Below are 18666 nucleotides of genomic sequence, written 5' to 3'. Positions count from 1 at the left end.
TTCAGCCACATGTCTTTGGTAAAAAAAAAGTCAATAATTGTATATTTATTGGTTTGCGCAAAAGTTGTCACATCTACAAACTAAGGTACGTTTTCTGGAATTTACGCAGCTTTTAGTTTACGACTGCCTATCTCATTTCTTGAGGTGCTAAAATGGCAGGGCAGTACAAAACCCCCCCAAATGACCCCATTTTGGAAAGTAGACCCCCTAAGGAAATTGATAAGAGGCATGTTGAGCCCATTGAATATTTTATTTTTTTGCCTCAAGCGATTGAATAATGACAAAAAAAAATTTTTTTTTTTTTTTTTACACAAAGTTGTCACTAAATGATATATTGCTCACACATGCTATGGGCGTATGTGAAATGACACCCCAAAATAAATTCTGCTGCTTCTCCTGAGTACGGGGATACCACATATGTGGGACTTTTTGGGAGTTCACTTCTCACTACCTATTACAGTTTTGAAGGCCATAAAATGCCAAGATGGCACAAAACCCCCACAAATGACCCCATTTTAGAAAGTAGACACCCCAAGCTATTTGCTGAGAGGCATGTTGAGTTCATGGAATATTTTATATTTTGCCACAAGTTGCGGGAAAATTACAAACTTTTTTTTTTTTTTTTTTTTTTTCACAAAGTTGTCACTAAATGATATATTGCTCACACATGCCATGGGCATATGTGAAATGACACCCCAAAATAAATTCTGCTGCTTCTCCTGAGTACGGGGATACCACATATGTGGGACTTTTTGGGAGCCTAGCCGCGTACGGGGCCCCGAAAACCAAGCACCGCCTTCAGGCTTTCTAAGGGCGTAAATATTTGACTTCACTCCTCACTACCTATTACAGTTTTGAAGGCCATAAAATGCCAAGATGGCACAAAACCCCCACAAATGACCCCATTTTAGAAAGTAGACACCCCAAGCTATTTGCTGAGAGGCATGTTGAGTCCATGGAATATTTTATATTTTGCCACAAGTTGCGGGAAAATTACAAACTTTTTTTTTTTTTTTTCACAAAGTTGTCACTAAATGATATATTGCTCACGCATGCCATGGGCATATGTGAAATGATACCCCAAAATAAATTCTGCTGCTTCTCCTGATTACGGGGATACCACATATGTGGGACTTTTTGGGAGCCTAGCCGCGTACGGGGCCCCGAAAACCAAGCACCGCCTTCAGGCTTTCTAAGGGCGTTACAGTTTTGAAGGCCATAAAATGCCAAGATGGCACAAACCCCCCCCAAATGACCCCATTTTGGAAAGTAGACACCCCTAAATTTAGGGGTACACTAGTGAGACTAGGTAATAAATGGCGGGTGCCCTGAAACTATAAAAAAATAACTAACCAACCAGCGTCACCTGTAACAGTTATATGGTGATCACTGGTGAAAGGGTTAACTAGGGGGCAATCAGGGGGCTTTATGCGGTAGTATATGGGGGTCCCTGGCGCTATAAAAAGCTGCGGCGAACCTAAATACCTACCTGCCTAACTAGCGTCACCTGTGACACTAATACAGCGATCAGAAAAACGATCGCTTATTAGGCTGGGTTCACACTGGAGCGATGCGGGAACGCCACGAATGCGCGGCGGGTTCCCGCATCGCATGCCTCCCGGCGGCAGTTCACACTGCCCTATGCGAACTGCTGGGAGTGTCAGTGAAATGTTACTGACACCCCCAGATCAGTTCGCATATCGCAGTGCGATCTGCAAACTCGGATCGCATGGTGTGAACACCCATGCGATCCGATTCTGCTGCGGGCCAAAAAAAGGGTCCCGTGCGAATTTGCGGCGGGTGCGGCGGGTGTGGCGGGTGCGGCGGGTGCGGCGAATGGCTGAACTCGAATCGCACAGAGATCGGATGTGATTTGCACTGCAGTGCGGTGCGAATCACATCCGTTCTCAAACCGCTGCAATCTGAACCCAGCCTTAGTGACACTGGCGACGGGGGGTGATCACGGGGTTAAACCTTTATTGGGGGGGTTAGGGGGGTACCTTAGAACTAAAGGGGGCTAACCCTAACTGCCCTAACAGTTATTAGTCACAAATGACACCCGCCGGGTGATCAGTGGGTTAAACCTTTATTAGGTAATAAATGGCGGGTGCCCTGAAACTATAAAAAAATAACTAACCAACCAGCGTCACCTGTAACAGTTATATGGTGATCACTGGTGAAAGGGTTAACTAGGGGGCAATCAGGGGGCTTTATGCGGTAGTATATGGGGGTCCCTGGCGCTATAAAAAGCTGCGGCGAACCTAAATACCTACCTGCCTAACTAGCGTCACCTGTGACACTAATACGGCGATCAGAAAAATGATCGCTTATTAGGCTGGGTTCACACTGGAGCGATGCGGAAACGCCGCAAATCCGCGGCGGGTTCCCGCATCGCATGCCTCCCGGCGGCAGTTCACACTGCCCTATGCGAACTGCTGGGAGTGTCAGTGAAATGTTACTGACACCCCCAGATCAGTTCGCATATCGCAGTGCGATCTGCAAACTCGGATCGCATGGTGTGAACACCCATGCGATCCGATTCTGCTGCGGGCCAAAAAAAGGGTCCCGTGCGAATTTGCGGCGGGTGCGGCGGGTGCGGCGAATGGCTGAACTCGAATCGCACAGAGATCGGATGTGATTTGCACTGCAGTGCGGTGCGAATCACATTCGTTCTCATAAACCGCTGCAATGTGAACCCAGCCTTAGTGACACTGGCGACGGGGGGTGATCACGGGGTTAAACCTTTATTGGGGGGGTTAGGGGGGTACATTAGAACTAAAGGGGGCTAACTCTAACTGCCCTAACAGTTATTACAGTCACAAATGACACCAATGCAAAAAAAAAAAAAAAAAAATGACATTGGTGTCACTGTGACTGGGGGGCAGGGGTAATTGGGGGGGTGATCGGGGGGTAAAGGGGGGGTGTGAGTGTGCCTGGCATGTTCTACTGTGTGTGTAGAGTGTTGGTGCAACTCACCGATCCGCTCTCCTCCGTGTCGGAACGGAAAATACCGACACGGAGGAGAGAATACATCACTTCCTCTCCTGTGTTTACATTACAGGAGAGGAAGTGATGTCACCGGGGATTTCCATTCGTCGAGAGCGATCGCGAGGGGGTGGCCATGAATGAATGGCCGCCCCCTCATCCCGGATCGCTCTCGAAGAAATGCCGACCGCCGCAGGCACCGGGGGGGGGGCCCGATCGGGCCCCCCACCCGCGGGCAGGCAGGGACTTATATATACGCCCATATGCCTGCCCGTGCCATTCTGCCGACGTATATCGTCGTGCGGCGGTCGGCAAGTGGTTAATATATCATCACGATTTGCAGTAAATGAGTAAGTAAAGGAATAGGTCAATCACAGTTGGGTAGACAATATATTCAGTGGGCTATAGCAGCATTGAATGGAGTTCTATGCAGCTAAATTAGAGAAAACCTTGTAATCCACAAAATCAGCAATAAGTAATGGCAATAGAAAACCGTAGCAGCAATGATAATCAATACTGCGATAATTCATCTGTAAACAGTAGGCTATATCCACTTTGAGTGCACTCTGTATATGAATGGCAGCAATAAAATGTAGGACTCCCTAAAGAGGTACCTCTTACTATGGACAATAGTCAACGTTCTTGTGAAGCAGCTGAGTGAGCAGTCTTTAGCCCAAGTTCTTCAGCCGGCTAGCAGTTTATAAAGGGGTGTACATAAGTACAGCCCCAGTAAAGTCTGCATGCAGTAAAGAATGCTGCTAGTTAGATAGTCAGTAACTACAGTGGTGTGAAAAAGTGTTTGCCCCCTTCCTCATTTCCTGTTCCTTTGCATGTTTGTCACACTTAAGTGTTTCGGAACATCAAACCAATTTAAACAATAGTCAAGGACAACACAAGTAAACACAAAATGCAATTTGTAAATGAAGGTGTTTATTATTAAAAGGTGAAAAAAAATCCAAACCATCATGGCCCTGTGTGAAAAAGTGATTGCCCCCCTTGTTAAAACATACTATAACTGTGGTTGTCCACACCTGAGTTCAATTTCTCTAGCCACACCCAGGCCTGATTATTGCCACACCTGTTCACAATCAAGGCATCACTTAAATAGGAGCTGCTTGACACAGTAAGGTCCACCAGAAGATCCTTAAAAGCTACACATCATGTCGAGACCCAAAGAAATTCAGGAACAATTGAGAAAGAAAGTAATTGAGATCTATCAGTCTGGAAAGGGTTATAAAGCCATTTCCAAAGCTTTGGGAATCCAAAGAACCACAGTGAGAGCCATTATCCACAAATGGCGAAGACATGGAACAGTGGTGAACCTTCCCAGGAGTGGCCGGCCGCCCAAAATTACCCCAAGAGCGCAGCGACAACTCATCCAAGAGGTCACAAAAGACCCCACAACAACGTCCAAGGAACTGCAGGCCTCACTTGCCTCAGTTAAGGTCAGCGTTTATGCCTCCACCATCAGGAAAAGACTGGGCAAAAATGGCCTGCATGGCAGAGTTCCAAGGAGAAAACCACTGCTGAGCAAAAAGAACATCAAAACTCGTCTCAATTTCTCCACAACACATCTTGATGATCCCCAAGACTTTTGGGACAACATTCTGTGGACCGATGAGACAAAAGTGGAACTCTTTGGAAGGTGTGTGTCCAAGTATATCTGGCGTAGAAGGAACACTGCATTTCATAAAAAGAACATTATACCAACAGTAAAATATGGTGGTGGTAGTGTGATGGTCTGGGGCTGTTTTGCTGCTTCAGGACCTGGAAGACTTGCCGTGATAAAAGGAACTATGAATTCTGCTGTCTACCAAGAGATCCTGAAGGAGAATGTCTGACCATCTGTTCGTGTACTCAAGCTGAAACGAACTTGGGTTCTGCAGCAGGACAATGATCCTAAACACACCAGCAAGTCCACCACCGAATGGCTGAAGAAAAACAAAATGAAGACTTTGGAGTGGCCTAGCCAGAGTCCTGACCTGAATCCTATTGAGATGTTGTGGTATGACCTTAGGGCCGTTCATGCTCGAAAACCCTCTAATGTAACTGAATTAGGACAATTCTGCAAAGATGAGTGGGCCAAAATTCCTCCAGGATGCTGTAAAAGCCTCATTGCACGTTATCGCAAACGCTTGGTTGCAGTTGTTGCTGCTAAGGGTGGCCCAACCAGTTATTAGGTTTAGGGGGCAATCACTTTTTCACACAGGGCCATGATGGTTTGGATTTTTTTTCACCTTTAATAATAAACACCTTCATTTACAAATTGCATTTTGTGTTTACTTGTGTTGTCCTTGACTATTGTTTAAATTGGTTTGATGTTCCGAAACACTTAAGCGTGACAAACATGCAAAGGAACAGGAAATGAGGAAGGGGGCAAACACTTTTTCACACCACTGTATATGCTCAGTCTTTGTGTCCTCTCACCAGTTCCAGTGGTATAGCAACAGGTATCTCATTGTTCAGATGTCAATACAGGAGCAATGATGTGCACAACTTGGCCACCTTGAAGCAAAGAAATAGTTCTTCATTATTCAGCCTGAGAAACTGCAACTCTCTCCCCCCTGGTACCCAGCTCACATTGGGTATTGCAGTCCAATGCTCTTTAGACTGCCACAGTAAAGTTTCTTTCCTGAACTTCATCTCACATGATTCCATGCTGCCAACCATCATATTGAGCTCCTTTTGCTGGTCAGCTCCCCTTGGTGGATGGAGATGAGGAAGTGGTAACCCATTCAGCTGAAGTCCATTGGAAGCAAAGAGATCACTGCAGCACAGTGTCCTAAATCGCTCTCTGTCTCTAGCCAAGTACCTGGCTACACTAGTTTATGACACAGACCCATGGTGTGTTTACACATGTGCTGGGGTATAGCAAATTACAGCATGGGTCTCTGCCAGGGCGTGGGGAATGAGTCAGAAGAGAGGAAATGCTTTTCAAGGTGAAGGTCAGCTTTAAGTTAAGTGAAAAAAGTATACATGCGCTACTCCTTTACGAAATCAACCTCACTGTCTTACATTGACCTGCACAACAGTTGCTGCTGACCATGCCCATCCCTTTATGACTACAATGTACCCATCGTCTGATGGCTACTTCCAGCAGGATAATGCACCATGTAACAAAGATTAAATCATCTCAAACTGGTTTCTTAAACATGACAATGAGTTCACTGTACTGCAATGGCCTCCACAGTTACCAGATGTCAATTCAATAGAGTACCTTTGGGATGTGCTGGAATGGGAGATTCGCATCATGGATGTGCAGCCGACAAATCTGCAGCAGCTGCATGATGCTATCATGTCAATATGGACCAAAATCTCTGAGGAATGTTTCTAAGACCTTGTTGAATTTATGCCATTAACAATTAAGGCAGTTCTGAAGGCAAAAGGGGGTCCAACCCAGTACTAGCAAGGTGTAGCTAATAAAGTGGCCAGTGAGTGTGTACTACAGATTTTTGCTGTTGATAACTTCTAAGAAAGCAGCGATCACAGGGACCTGTTGTGTCACTAGCACCTGTTAACACCACCAGTAATCCCCACCAATGTTAGTAAAGGGTCCAGGATGGCAGCTATATCATTGCTCAAATATGGTTACTGGTCAAATATGACTATGGCTATATTTGGTCAATGATGTTACTACTATCCCTACCCCTTCCCTTATACACCAGATGACAGCTCAGGAAACTATTATCCAGCAAGCAATACTATCAGGATCAGTCATGCTGTGTCCTTTAAGTTTTTAATTTCTTCGAGTCAGCAGGGTTAGGCATCGTGATTGGCAATGGACTTACAAGGGACATTTTTTTTTGGGGGATTTTTTAATAAAGGACTTATCAAACGTTTGTGTGCCAGAGTTGTGGGGATGAGACCATTGTCCTCATCAACATGAGACAAGCTGCTTTGCCAAAGGGCTAGCCTTATTAGGACTGTCTTTCTTTACTAGACTTTGGGAGCATGAAAAATTTAGCCTTCAACATGTCCAATTTAGGTTAATTAAAAAAACATTATGAGATACAGAATGACCCCCCAATGTTTTGTATAAAGAGGCCGAAAACCCAACTGGGTCCAAACATTTGTGTATTTTCTCTTTCAACAGAATTTTATTAATTTTTTTTTTCTTCTCAAGAAAAAAGGTGCAAAAGTACAGAATTACAAAGTTACAGAATGAGTTGGGAGACATGTCTGAAAGCCAAAGTGAAGAATGGGAGTGTAATCTGCTGTACAAGCAGCACATATATAACATTCAAAAACGAGGCTTATTGGTCCTGTAGTTACTTTTAGATGAGGAATCAACCATGAGAACCATAGCACCATGTGAAAGAAATGTAAAGACATACATAAACACTGACAGAAGGCAGTTAAGTATGGTAGGATTGTCAGTTGGCAACTATATTCTCAATATTAAACCATAGCATTCCTGGTCTTACATTATGACATTTCAGGTCAAGGACATTTGTGTATTTTCAACTCCTTTATAGTTTGAAGGACCTCGTCAATGGAATGTAAGCTCCAAGCGTATCACATTGGCCATCATTGATTGTAGACAATGACGCTTCACTCAAAAAAAAGACTGGTCCACCTAACTGAGAAGAAACATGATCCCTAAAATGAATATTGTGCCCGGATATTGTAACACTTTTAGACTCTCCCTTTTCACATTCCTTCAGCTTTTCTAAACACATTACGTAGGAAATTCCTACAACTTGGGCACACGCCCATTTTAGAATATTGTACAAATACCTTTCTATGACTAGATTGAAAAAGAACCTTGCCCTTTCCAGACCCCTTGAAATACTATCAAGTGGCACACCTGGCAATAGTGATAGCTTGGCATAGGGATTATGACCATAAAAAATGGAAAACAACTTCACACTATAATTCCTCCCCAATGTCTCCCCTGGATCAAACAATAAATACTAAAGCCCTGGTAAACTATCTGAAAATAGGTCCAATATTATACACCCAATCAACCATGACTCAGAATTCAGATCCTGACAATGCTACCACTATAATAACCTCAGTTAAATGTTCTTCCAGGTATCACTGACAGATCATTTGGTTCTTTTGTCCATATTAATACCTTCAAACTGAAAGACTTTTTTAAAGTGTAAGTAAACCCCCCTATCGTTTTCAGCCAAGGAAGCTGCCATCTTTGCCTTTGTTTAATATAAAACTACCATGATGCTGCACATGTGATCAGTCATTGGATGGTTTAACAGTTTGATTGAAAGCACTACCAATGGGAGTGTTACATTTCCAGCGTGCCCTGGAAATGAAACTGTTTTAAGGATGGGTTTACTTCCGCTTTAAGGAAACAGAACTGAAAACCCTCCCAGATATACAATGCATGCTGAAATTTTTATTTTCTTCTTTTCGGTAGGATGAAGACATATTATGCCTTATAAGAGATCCTGAATCAGCTTGCTGCACTTTAGTGTGTTCTATGTCTGTAAAAATGTTGCATGCAACATGTCTATAACCTGTTTGTATTAAAAAGCTTTAAAAAAAAAGAGAATTAAAAAAAAATATTGGGAGTCACCTGAGAGTGTCTTTTGGATGTACAGTAATTTCAACATAGCAAAATCTGCACAATCCTAAAGATCACAATTATATAAAAAAAAAAATGCATCAGTAAAACACTTAAAATGCATTCAAAGGCAGTAGGGTAAGTATTACTATAGCAGACAATGCAATTGCTATGGATCCTAGAAGAACAGGGGGTTCACAGCTGTCTGGCTACATATAAACAGCAAAAGGGTTGGGGGAAAAAACATTTGGAAAAAAATGTTCAGTATAGGGTATAGTGTTTTAATTGTGAGATTAAGGATAGAAAGAAAGAGGGTCCCATTATACATTTAGGGGTTGATTTACTAAAACTGGAGAGTGCAAAATCTGGTGCAGCACTGCAAAGAAACCAATCAGCTTCCAGTTTTAAATTTTTTTCAAAGCTTAATTGAACAAGCTGAAGTTAGGGGCTAATTGGTTACCATGAACAGATGCACCATATTTAGCACTCTCCGGTTTTAGAAAATCAACCTCATAGTTTAAGCTCTAAATCCAGTATGTATGAAAGCTCCATGTAAATGTAGGAATTGACAGACTAACTGTGAACTTTAATCAATTACCTGCTAAAAAATTGCATTTTTTTTTTTACTTTTGTTTGTTATGTATCTGTTCCTGTTTGGTATATGATTTCTTCCGATTGTTTTTCATATAGAGAAAGAGGCTAAATTGTGTGGGCCTCTTTCTCTATATGAAAAATATTCTGAAGAATTCAAAGCTGGCCACTGCATACAATTAGACTAGCTGTACATCGCATCGCTGTACATCTGTAACCACAGTGACGGTGTCAAGTTAGTTTCTGCTAATAAAGATGTTTGAAAAGAAGGACAGTTAGTCCATTTGTTCCTGCCTTCCAAGGGTGCCTAGACCTAATAAATATCTGGGGAAAAACAATAACAAATGGTCAAAAACTCTCTATCCTGGCTGATTGACACTTCACCCGAGATGGCTTGTTCCCCAATCCAATCATAAATGACTGGTTTCTGCAGATGTTCTATGACATGTCTGTTAGTAGCTTTACGTGATTAGGATATTAATGTAGTTGAGGATGTTGGTCACAAGAAAGGTGATATGGAGGGCACAGATAGATGCATATTTTTAACTCATCTGCACTGAGAACCATCCTTCTGGTATAAGAATGTGGTGGTTTTAATCATTCATGCCAAAAACAAGCATTTTGGTCGATTATGTTTCACAATAGACATTAAGATCATTTTTAAAATATTAGTTTAGTTTTAAATAGCCTAAAGCTAAAAGTTTTAGCTTTACATATAGCTTCATTTTTGAAGCCACTGACTTACCCATACAGCAGAACCATGAATCTGCATAATGCCCATGACCTTTAGCAAAGCATTGCCTTGAGTAAAAGCTATTATCACCACACATTAATTCTATACATATGTTAGCACATTCTATGTATAGAATTAATGAACATCTTCACACATGAGAAAACGTCCACAAAAATCTCCTTTTATAATATCTCTGCATACCAGAAGACCCTGAGTTATATGGTAAGTGTTACAATTAGATTTTTGTCTAAGGTTTAGCATAAAAAATTGTTAAATTAAAAAAAAAACGACCACTATAGTAAATTCCAAATATATCATGACATTTATTGAATACCTAATGGAACAGGGATTTCGGGAAAAAAAAAGAGACATTTGCTTTTCTAAAAGAAAACCAATTAAATCAGACGAGTCACGATTCAAGAACAGCTGTCAGGAGCACCTGTTCTACAGCCCAACCATTAACATTAAGCTTCTCCTACATCTCCAAAGAAATCAGGGTCACCTGACTCCTAAGTTAATTATTCGTGTTCGCCTCTTCTGTCTAATGATAGAACAAATAATGCAAAAATATGTATTTAACTTGAGTAAAGTGCTAAGAACTAAGAGAGAAATGTTACTTATTTAGCTATTATATATTGAAGGGAAAGTGTAAATTCTCTGTAAAGTAGCTATCTGTAAAAAAAAAAAAGTTCAGCGAATAGCAATACTAAAATAAAATGCAAAGTCAGTTTACCATGTAGTTGGTGGGCCTGATCTACTAAATGTTGAGGTATGGATTATATCCATTTACTATGCTCTTGCAAAGGGCACACAGGTGACCAAGCTCCAGGATACATACTCATTTATTTAATTGTGCCGTTCTCATATCCAGTGGTGATGTCACAGTCTCTGCCTTATCCAATTAGAGAACATTTTTCATTCTTTCTGAAATTGCAAAGCATTCTCTGAATGGTGCCAGTCCTAAGCCGCTGACCCCTTGTGTTCAGAATTCAGCCAGGCAGCTGCTTGGCGTGGGACCTGAAAGCTAGTGGAGATCACTGGAGTAGCGGTGTCTACTTTGGTGATTTTCAGCATCCAAGGACATTGGCCAGGTATGGTATATACTTAATAAATTGGTCCAAGCTTGATCAATGTACCTATGTATAAAATATGCATACCCAGAATTTCTCTTTAATGCTGAATAAAAGCAAGCAGCTAAATACACAGGTGAAATACATATATTTTAGCTGATGTGCTTGTCAAGAATTTGTATTTATGCCCATTCAGTTCTGCGATTTATACAGCTTTACCATTCTGCATTTTACAGGTCTTTTCCCTCCTTCATCCTCTTATGATAAAGTGCAAATAAAAGCAAAAAAACTGATAAGCTAATTTCCCTTAAACTCTGCTCTCTCTTCCTTTCAGCATGTTCCTTGTTAGTACATCAGAACTGTAGGACAACTGGCTGACTGCTTGTGCAGATTTTCCCTTTTCCTCCATTCTGCAATACAGTGGCTTGCAAGAAGCTGATACAAAGACAAATTCAGGTACTTACACTGCTTTTCTTTAAAAAATAATATTTAATTATGTATTCATTAATACAAATCTGCATGAAAGCAGATCTGCATTAAAACAAGGTTTAACAGGTATTATGGCAACAACAAGCTCTTTGTGTGGTGTGTTGGTGTGCCATTCATTATACAGTAGAGGCCAATGCAAACTATTTATTAGCACCGTTCACCAAGCATTGTACTGCGCAATGATACTTTGGAAAACGCAGGGTCATGTCCAATAATTGAGGTATGTTGGCAGCACATTCATAAATAATCTCATAATTAATAAAGCTTAAAGGATGATACTACAGCACCGTGCAATAACATTTACTTGCAAGATCTGGGCTACTTGGCAATCCCCAGGATCATGCTTAAAAAACACTGACATCACCCTTGTCTAAACACTGCAGGTGGAGCGGGGGTAAAGTCATTAAACTACGTCAATATATATTTTTTTGTGTATAGAGTTAAGATAAGAAAAGGGGCCATCGTTACGGTCCACTTTAAGGCTTTTGATGAACCCAATTTATCAACGGCTCCCTAAAATGAGTTTGCTGTGGAAAGGAGTCAAGCAACTGATCTATACAATAAGAAGACATTTATTCTGATCATCATATTAAAATTGATACAACTCGGCCAACAAAGGCAAACAAACTCTGTAGACTCTGGGTGCAGCTGAGGCACCCTGATGTTATTGAAAATGATGAAGATACTTAACTGTGATCAAAGTTACTGATTGCTTTAAAGTAACAAAGCCTAGTTAACTAGAGAAACTCTAGTTAGTTATAATTCTGTTTGCCTGACACAGCTGTGTGAATCCTTCACTTCTGAAAAAAAAAAACTTGAAAAGCTTAGTCAAGCATTCTGATTTCCAATAAATTAAGGTGAAAGCTTGCTGACAAGATAAAGTACAAAGAAAATCAAAATAAAAAAAAAAAAAAAAAAAAAACAGATGGTCTAAGACTAAGAAAACAGCTGTGTGCCATCACTTGAGATCTCACCATGAAAAAGCAAACAAATACGGTAGCATTACACTTTTCCCTCTGGCATTGCGGCACGTGTAACTCATATTTATAGGACTGTGAAAATAAGAGGCATAACAGCAGCTAAGAAGGATATGTAGTCTTGTTGAAGACTATTAGTTCATTTGCTGCAGGAGGTTACTGAAGAATTCACTGATAGCCTCAAGATATTAAATGATCAAAATAACTAAAACATTATATGTGTTTAGGAGTAATTCTAAACTGCAATCTGTAAATAATATACCTAACAAATCAGACAGGTCTATAAAATATAAATATTTTAAACACAGATGCAAAAAGAATCTCAGCACTTATGCCGCGTACAGACGATCGGAATTTCCGACAAGAATTGTTCGATGTGAGCTTGTTGTCGGAAATTCTGAACGTGTGTAGGCTCCATTGGACATTTTTTGACGGAATTTCCGACCAACAAAACTTGAGAGCTGGTTCTCAAATTTTACAACAACAAAATCCATTGTCGTAAATTCCGAGTGTCTGTACACAATTCCGACGCACAAAATTACAAGACGGAAGCGCTCGGACTGATAAAACTAGCATTTGTAATGAAGATAGCACATTCGTCACGCTGCAAAGTTTTTAATCTTTTAATGCAGCGCATTCTCTTCTTCTTTAGAATGCTAGAATAATGAAGTTGTTTTGCTGCTGATATTCACGCAGAGTTCTGACAAACTGATTTCTTTATTATTTTTCGTGAGCTCATGAATAATCTTCTTTTTTTTTTGGCAGATGTCCAGAATAATGTTTTATTTATTTTTATAGTGATCTACTTTATTTTTATTTTTTATCAAGATCTCCTGTTTTTTTTTCTTTTATAGTGATCTCCATAATATTTTTTCTCGTTTTGGCTCGTTTTCTCCTTTCACTATATGCTTTGGTGAATTCATCCATAACTATGACCACAAAATAGGTAGGTATAGTGTGTATGGGTTTGGCAAAGTCTGCAGAGTATTGGTATTGGCTGACTAAGCAGTTGGGGGGAGGGAGGGTTCCAAATGAGTTTGGGCCCCCCCAAAAAAAGTCTCTTGCACTCTGCCTGAATTTAAGGACAACAATAACATTTTTACACATTTTAGGGGGTGTTTAGGGTAAAACAGTACAATGGAGCTGACAAAATACATTGTTAAGTGACTAGGCTTTGTGTGTATGGGCCCAGGATAGCATGCTGAGGAGGTTAGTGAAGGCAAATATGCATGAAGGACAAAAAAGGACCATAAAAAAATGCAAGCATGCATGAGGACAAAGGGGACATTCACAGCATATTACATTCATGGTAATTAGGGAATAATGAAATAAATATAATACATTAGCAAACATTAAATACATAAAATGTGATGTTAAAGGATAAAGCTTACCCTAATATGGTGCTTCTACAGGACCTGAATAATGGCAGAACAGGTCTCTGGAATAATGATCCCCAGAGCCTGAGGGAGATGCCTGTAGAGAACTTGATGTCCTGCAGACTTCTCCCCGTTGCCAAGTACCACAAGGTGGCGACTAGCCTCTGTTCGGGAGTGATGGCTTGCCGCATGCAGGTGTCCTGCTTGGTAATACAAGGGGACAGCAAAGCCAACAGATGGTGAAAAACGGGGTCCATCATCTGGAGATAATTCCTGATATCATCAGGATTATTCTCATGGCTCCCCTGCAACAAAGGTATGTGTGAGAATTGGTCACGCTGGAGCAACCAATTCTTCATCCAAGAACTCCTTCTCCCCCTGTTCATGGACTGGGCTTGGGTCAAAGTAAGAACCCCAACACCAAGCCCCTGCATAGCAAGAACTCTATGATGAGTACGTAACCGCATCATGGCTTCAAAACGGTTGGCTGGTCAGAACGAACTAACAGAATGCACTGAAAATCAGAAAGAACCTGAGAGGAACGAGCCGAAAATCAGAAACGAGCAGACAAGAATGCACTGGAAATCAGATATGCACTAGAAATAGCACGCACTGAAAACCACATGCAAACTGACTACACAAACTGAAAACCAGATACGAACTCACAAGCACAAACTGAAGAGTGGTAACTAACGGAAAAGCATGAGTCTGAAAAGTGCGAATGGTCTCTCACCAAACTTCTACTAACATGAGATTAGCAGAAGGAACCTAAAGTGTGGCACACTGGCTATTGAACTTCCTTTTCCGTCATACGTCATACGTGTTGTACGTCACTGCGTTCTAGCCGATCAGAATTTCAGAAAACATTTGTGCAACATTGTGTATGCAAGATAAGTTTCAGCCAACATCAATTGGAATTAAATCCACGGTTTAGGTGTCAGAAATTCCGATCGTCTGTACGCAGCATAAGAGTTGAACTCCAGCCAGATGTAAAAGGCACAAAGTGATGAAGCTTTGCATTCATTAATAAATCATTAAATGCATTTTTAATTCACTCAATGTAAGTACATGAATTTGGCTTGGTATCAACTGCTTCCTGTTCTTTATACAGCAGAGCTTAGAGAGGATGGAGGAAAAGTAGCACAAGGAGCCAATCACATGTGCTGCAGTGCAATGTGCATGCTGATCGGATTTCAGAGATATTTACACTACCTATAGGTAAGCCCTATTACTATTGTTACTGATTGAACTTTACTTCTACTTTAGTATTGTATTGTAATGTATGTAGGCCCCATACACACTATTAGATTTGCTGCAGATTTTTGTCTTCAGATTTACCAAAACCATATAATATGAGGTCAAACCTTAAGAGTTTTAATTTGTATGCAATCAGCCTGGTTTTGGTAAATCTGAAAACAAAAATCTGCAGAAAAGCTAATAGTGTGTATGGGGCTTTAGGCTGGATTCATACTGGTACGACACGACAGTCATATCACTTTGGATCCGACTTTGCCCTGCGACTTGAAGTCTGACTTCAATGAACAGGGATCATACTTTGATTCCCCACAATACCAGGCACTGTGTCTGGTATGAATCTTTAGGGGGAACTCCACGTACATTGTAAAAAAAAAAACAGCATGGGTTCCCCCTCAAAGATCATGCCAAGCCCTTCGGTCTGGTATGGATTTTAAGGGGAACCCCCACATCGTTTTTTCAGTGTGGGGGTTCCCCCTAATAGCCATACCAGCCCCCTATCTGAGCACACAGGCCAGCAGGTCAGGAAAGGGGGTGGTTACGAGTGAGTGCCCCCTCCCTCCTGAACCGTACCAGGCTGCAACATGTGGGGGGTGGGTGCTTTGGGGCAGGGGGGACCTGTGCCCCCCCACCCCATAGAACCTTGTCCCCATATTGATGAGGACAAGGGCCTCTTCCTGACAACCCTGGCCGTTGGTTGTCGGGGTCTGCGGGTGGGGGGCTTATCGAAATCTGGAAGCCCCCTTTAACAAGGGGGCCCCCAGATCCCGGGCCCCCTATGTGAATGAGTATGGGGTTCATTGTACCCCTACTCATTCACCTAAAAAAAAAGTGTCAAAAATAAAACGCAGTACACAGGTTTTTAAAGTAATTTATTATGGCAGCTCCGGCGTCTCTTTCAACTTCTTCTCCCCTCTCCGGGTCTTCTCCGCTCTCTCTCTGGTTCTTCTCCCTCTTCCGGGTCTTCCCTGCTGTCTTTTCGCTCTTTTGCTGGGTCTTCTTGCTCTTTTGCTGGGTCTTCTCGCCTGTCTTCTGCCTCTGTTCTTCTTCCGATGTTGACTCAATGCTCTCTCCCGCTCTAATGCTGGGTGCGTGGTGTGCCCTTCTTATATCAGCATGGGGCGGGGTCACCGGAGGCCCTCATCATGCCCCGGGAGGTGACATCATAAGGGGTGGATGACATCACCTAATGACTCCGCTCATACCAATATAGGTAGGGGCACACTGCGCACCCAGCATTAGAGCGGGAGAGAGCGTTGAGTCAACATCGGAAGAAGAACAGAGGCAGAAGACAGGCGAGAAAATCCAGCAAAAGAGCGAGAAGACCCAGCAAAAGAGCAAGAAAACAGTGGAGAAGAACCAGCAGAGGCAGAAGACATCAGTGGAGGTTTCAGAAGAGCCAGAGAGGGGACAAGAGATCAGAAGAGCTGTCTTAATAAATTACTTTTAAAACATGTGTAATGTGTTTTATTTTTTACACTTTTTTTAAGGTGAATGGGTAGGGGTACAATGTAGCCCATACTCATTCACATAGGATGGGGGTGAAAATCTGGGGGCGAAAATCTGGGGGCCCCCTTGTTAAAGGGGTCTTCCAGATTCTGACACGCTTCCTGCCCACAGACCTCGGCAACCAAAGACCAGGGTTGTCGGGAAGAGGCCCTTGTCCTCATCAACATGGGGACAAGGTGCTTGGGGGGGGGCACAGGGCCCCCCTGCCCCCAAAGCACCCACCCCCCCATGTTAAGGGCATGTGGCCGGGTACGATTCAGGGGGGGCTCGCTCGTCCCCACCCCCTTTCTTGACCTCTAGGGCTGTGTGCTCAGATAAGGGTCTGCTGTGGATTCTGGGGGGGAACCCCATGCCGTTTTTATTTTGGCGTGGGGGTTCCCCTTATAATCCATACCAGACCTGGTATGCTCTTGGAGGGGGAATCCATGCAGTTTTTTAAAAAATTTTATTTGTCATGGAATTCCCCTTCAAGATCATCAGACCACAAGTCGCATGCCAAAGTCGGATCACTTAGGACGGCGTTCTGACTTTGATCCAACTTCAGTGATATTTAATGTGCTGAAGTAGGATCAAAGTCAGACCAAAGTAGCGCAGGGAGCATTTTCAAAGTCAGACCAACTTGTGTCGGACCAGTTAAGACGGCTCCCATAGGGAAACATTGATTTTCACATGTCATGCGACATGGGCTCCCAATGTCAGAGCGTTTGTCGTACCAGTGTGAACCCGGCCTCAGAGAGATGAGTTCATCAGTCTGCTGCTTCTTTGATTGTCTACTCACAGGCTGGGGATGGGGGGGAGACCGCAAGCAGATAAAAATCAGGTCTCCTGCTCTGCGCTGTGTGATAGGGATACATTATTTTCAGAACTGAATGGATAGAAATATTTGTCAGGTAAAATCATACCCATACTGTATGTGTATTTCATCTGTGTATTTAGCTGTTTGCCTGGAGTTAGGCTTTAAAACCCTTTTCTACAAAAAAGGTTACAATGCAATATCCACAATCAGTTTTCCTTCCAACATATACTAGGACAGTGGTAAGAAACCTAAATATCCATATAACGCAAAATAGGCCGAGCATACAGAAATGATATAGCTGATGCACTAAAGTGATAATTCTTGGAATTTTAGCATCATAAATAGGTAGAAAACAATGCCTAGTATACAAGAACTCATTGTCAGTTGAAAGTCTAATGACAAAAATATTGGACAAATGATCCTCCATTTTTTTTTTTTTTGCATGCTATATCAAAAAACAATAGGTTACTAAAGTTACGAAAATCCTTGTATGACAGAATACAAATTCGGAAGTGGCTTAAAGTGGTTGTAAACCGATGGACTTTTTATTTTCTTCTTACCCTGCAAGGTAATGTCATAATGTGCTAGTGTGCATTGCATACTAGCACATTATATGAAACTTACCTTAAACTTACCTTAAAACGAAGCTCTTCCAGTGCCGAGATGTCAGCGCTGCAGGGGTTTCCATCATCACCATTCTTGCTTCCGGTTTCACGGACTCTGGCTCTGTCAATAGCCCGGAGCCACAATGACATAACTCATAGGGCTCTGTAGGGGCAGCACAGGTGGCTGTTCCTTCAGAGCGCATGTGCCAGTGCCCGTTTAGGAGATATTTACACTACCTATAGGTAAGCACTATTACTATAGTTACTGATCAAACTTTGCTTCCACTCTAGTGTTTTGTATTGTGTTGTAATGTATTCTTTATTCGTTTTCGAGCCAGCGTGGTCTTGGTCACACAATATTTTTGTACAAATACTATGCTAATTGCACGAAAATAGTGTAATAAGAGTTTGTTCTGTTATCATAAGAGAAAAATTTCCATATGAACTGTTGTGATCGACTCTGGAAAGCTGTACACTAATGATCAGATTATCAGACGATAGCACCAAAAGTAGATTTTTCATCCGAATTTTTCATCTGATTTTTTCATCGTGTGTACTAGGCAAAACGTTAAGATCTCAAGTATATGAGGTTTGCTTTCCTGTGTTTGACATGTTTGGATCACACTTGACAGTTCTTTAAATGCAGCAAGTATTATTGGGATCCATTTTAGTTGCAGGCAAAGCATGTCAAATGCAGTCCTTGTATGTAATTGAAAAGGGATTCTATTAGGGACATAGGAAGATAGATAAGGAGTAG

This window comes from Lithobates pipiens, unplaced genomic scaffold (assembly GCF_037356315.1).
Source record: "Lithobates pipiens isolate NorthernLeopardFrog02 unplaced genomic scaffold, aLitPip1_a1.2 Scaffold_18, whole genome shotgun sequence".
Lineage (NCBI taxonomy): Eukaryota > Metazoa > Chordata > Amphibia > Anura > Ranidae > Lithobates > Lithobates pipiens.
This window is presented reverse-complemented; position numbering follows the sequence as displayed.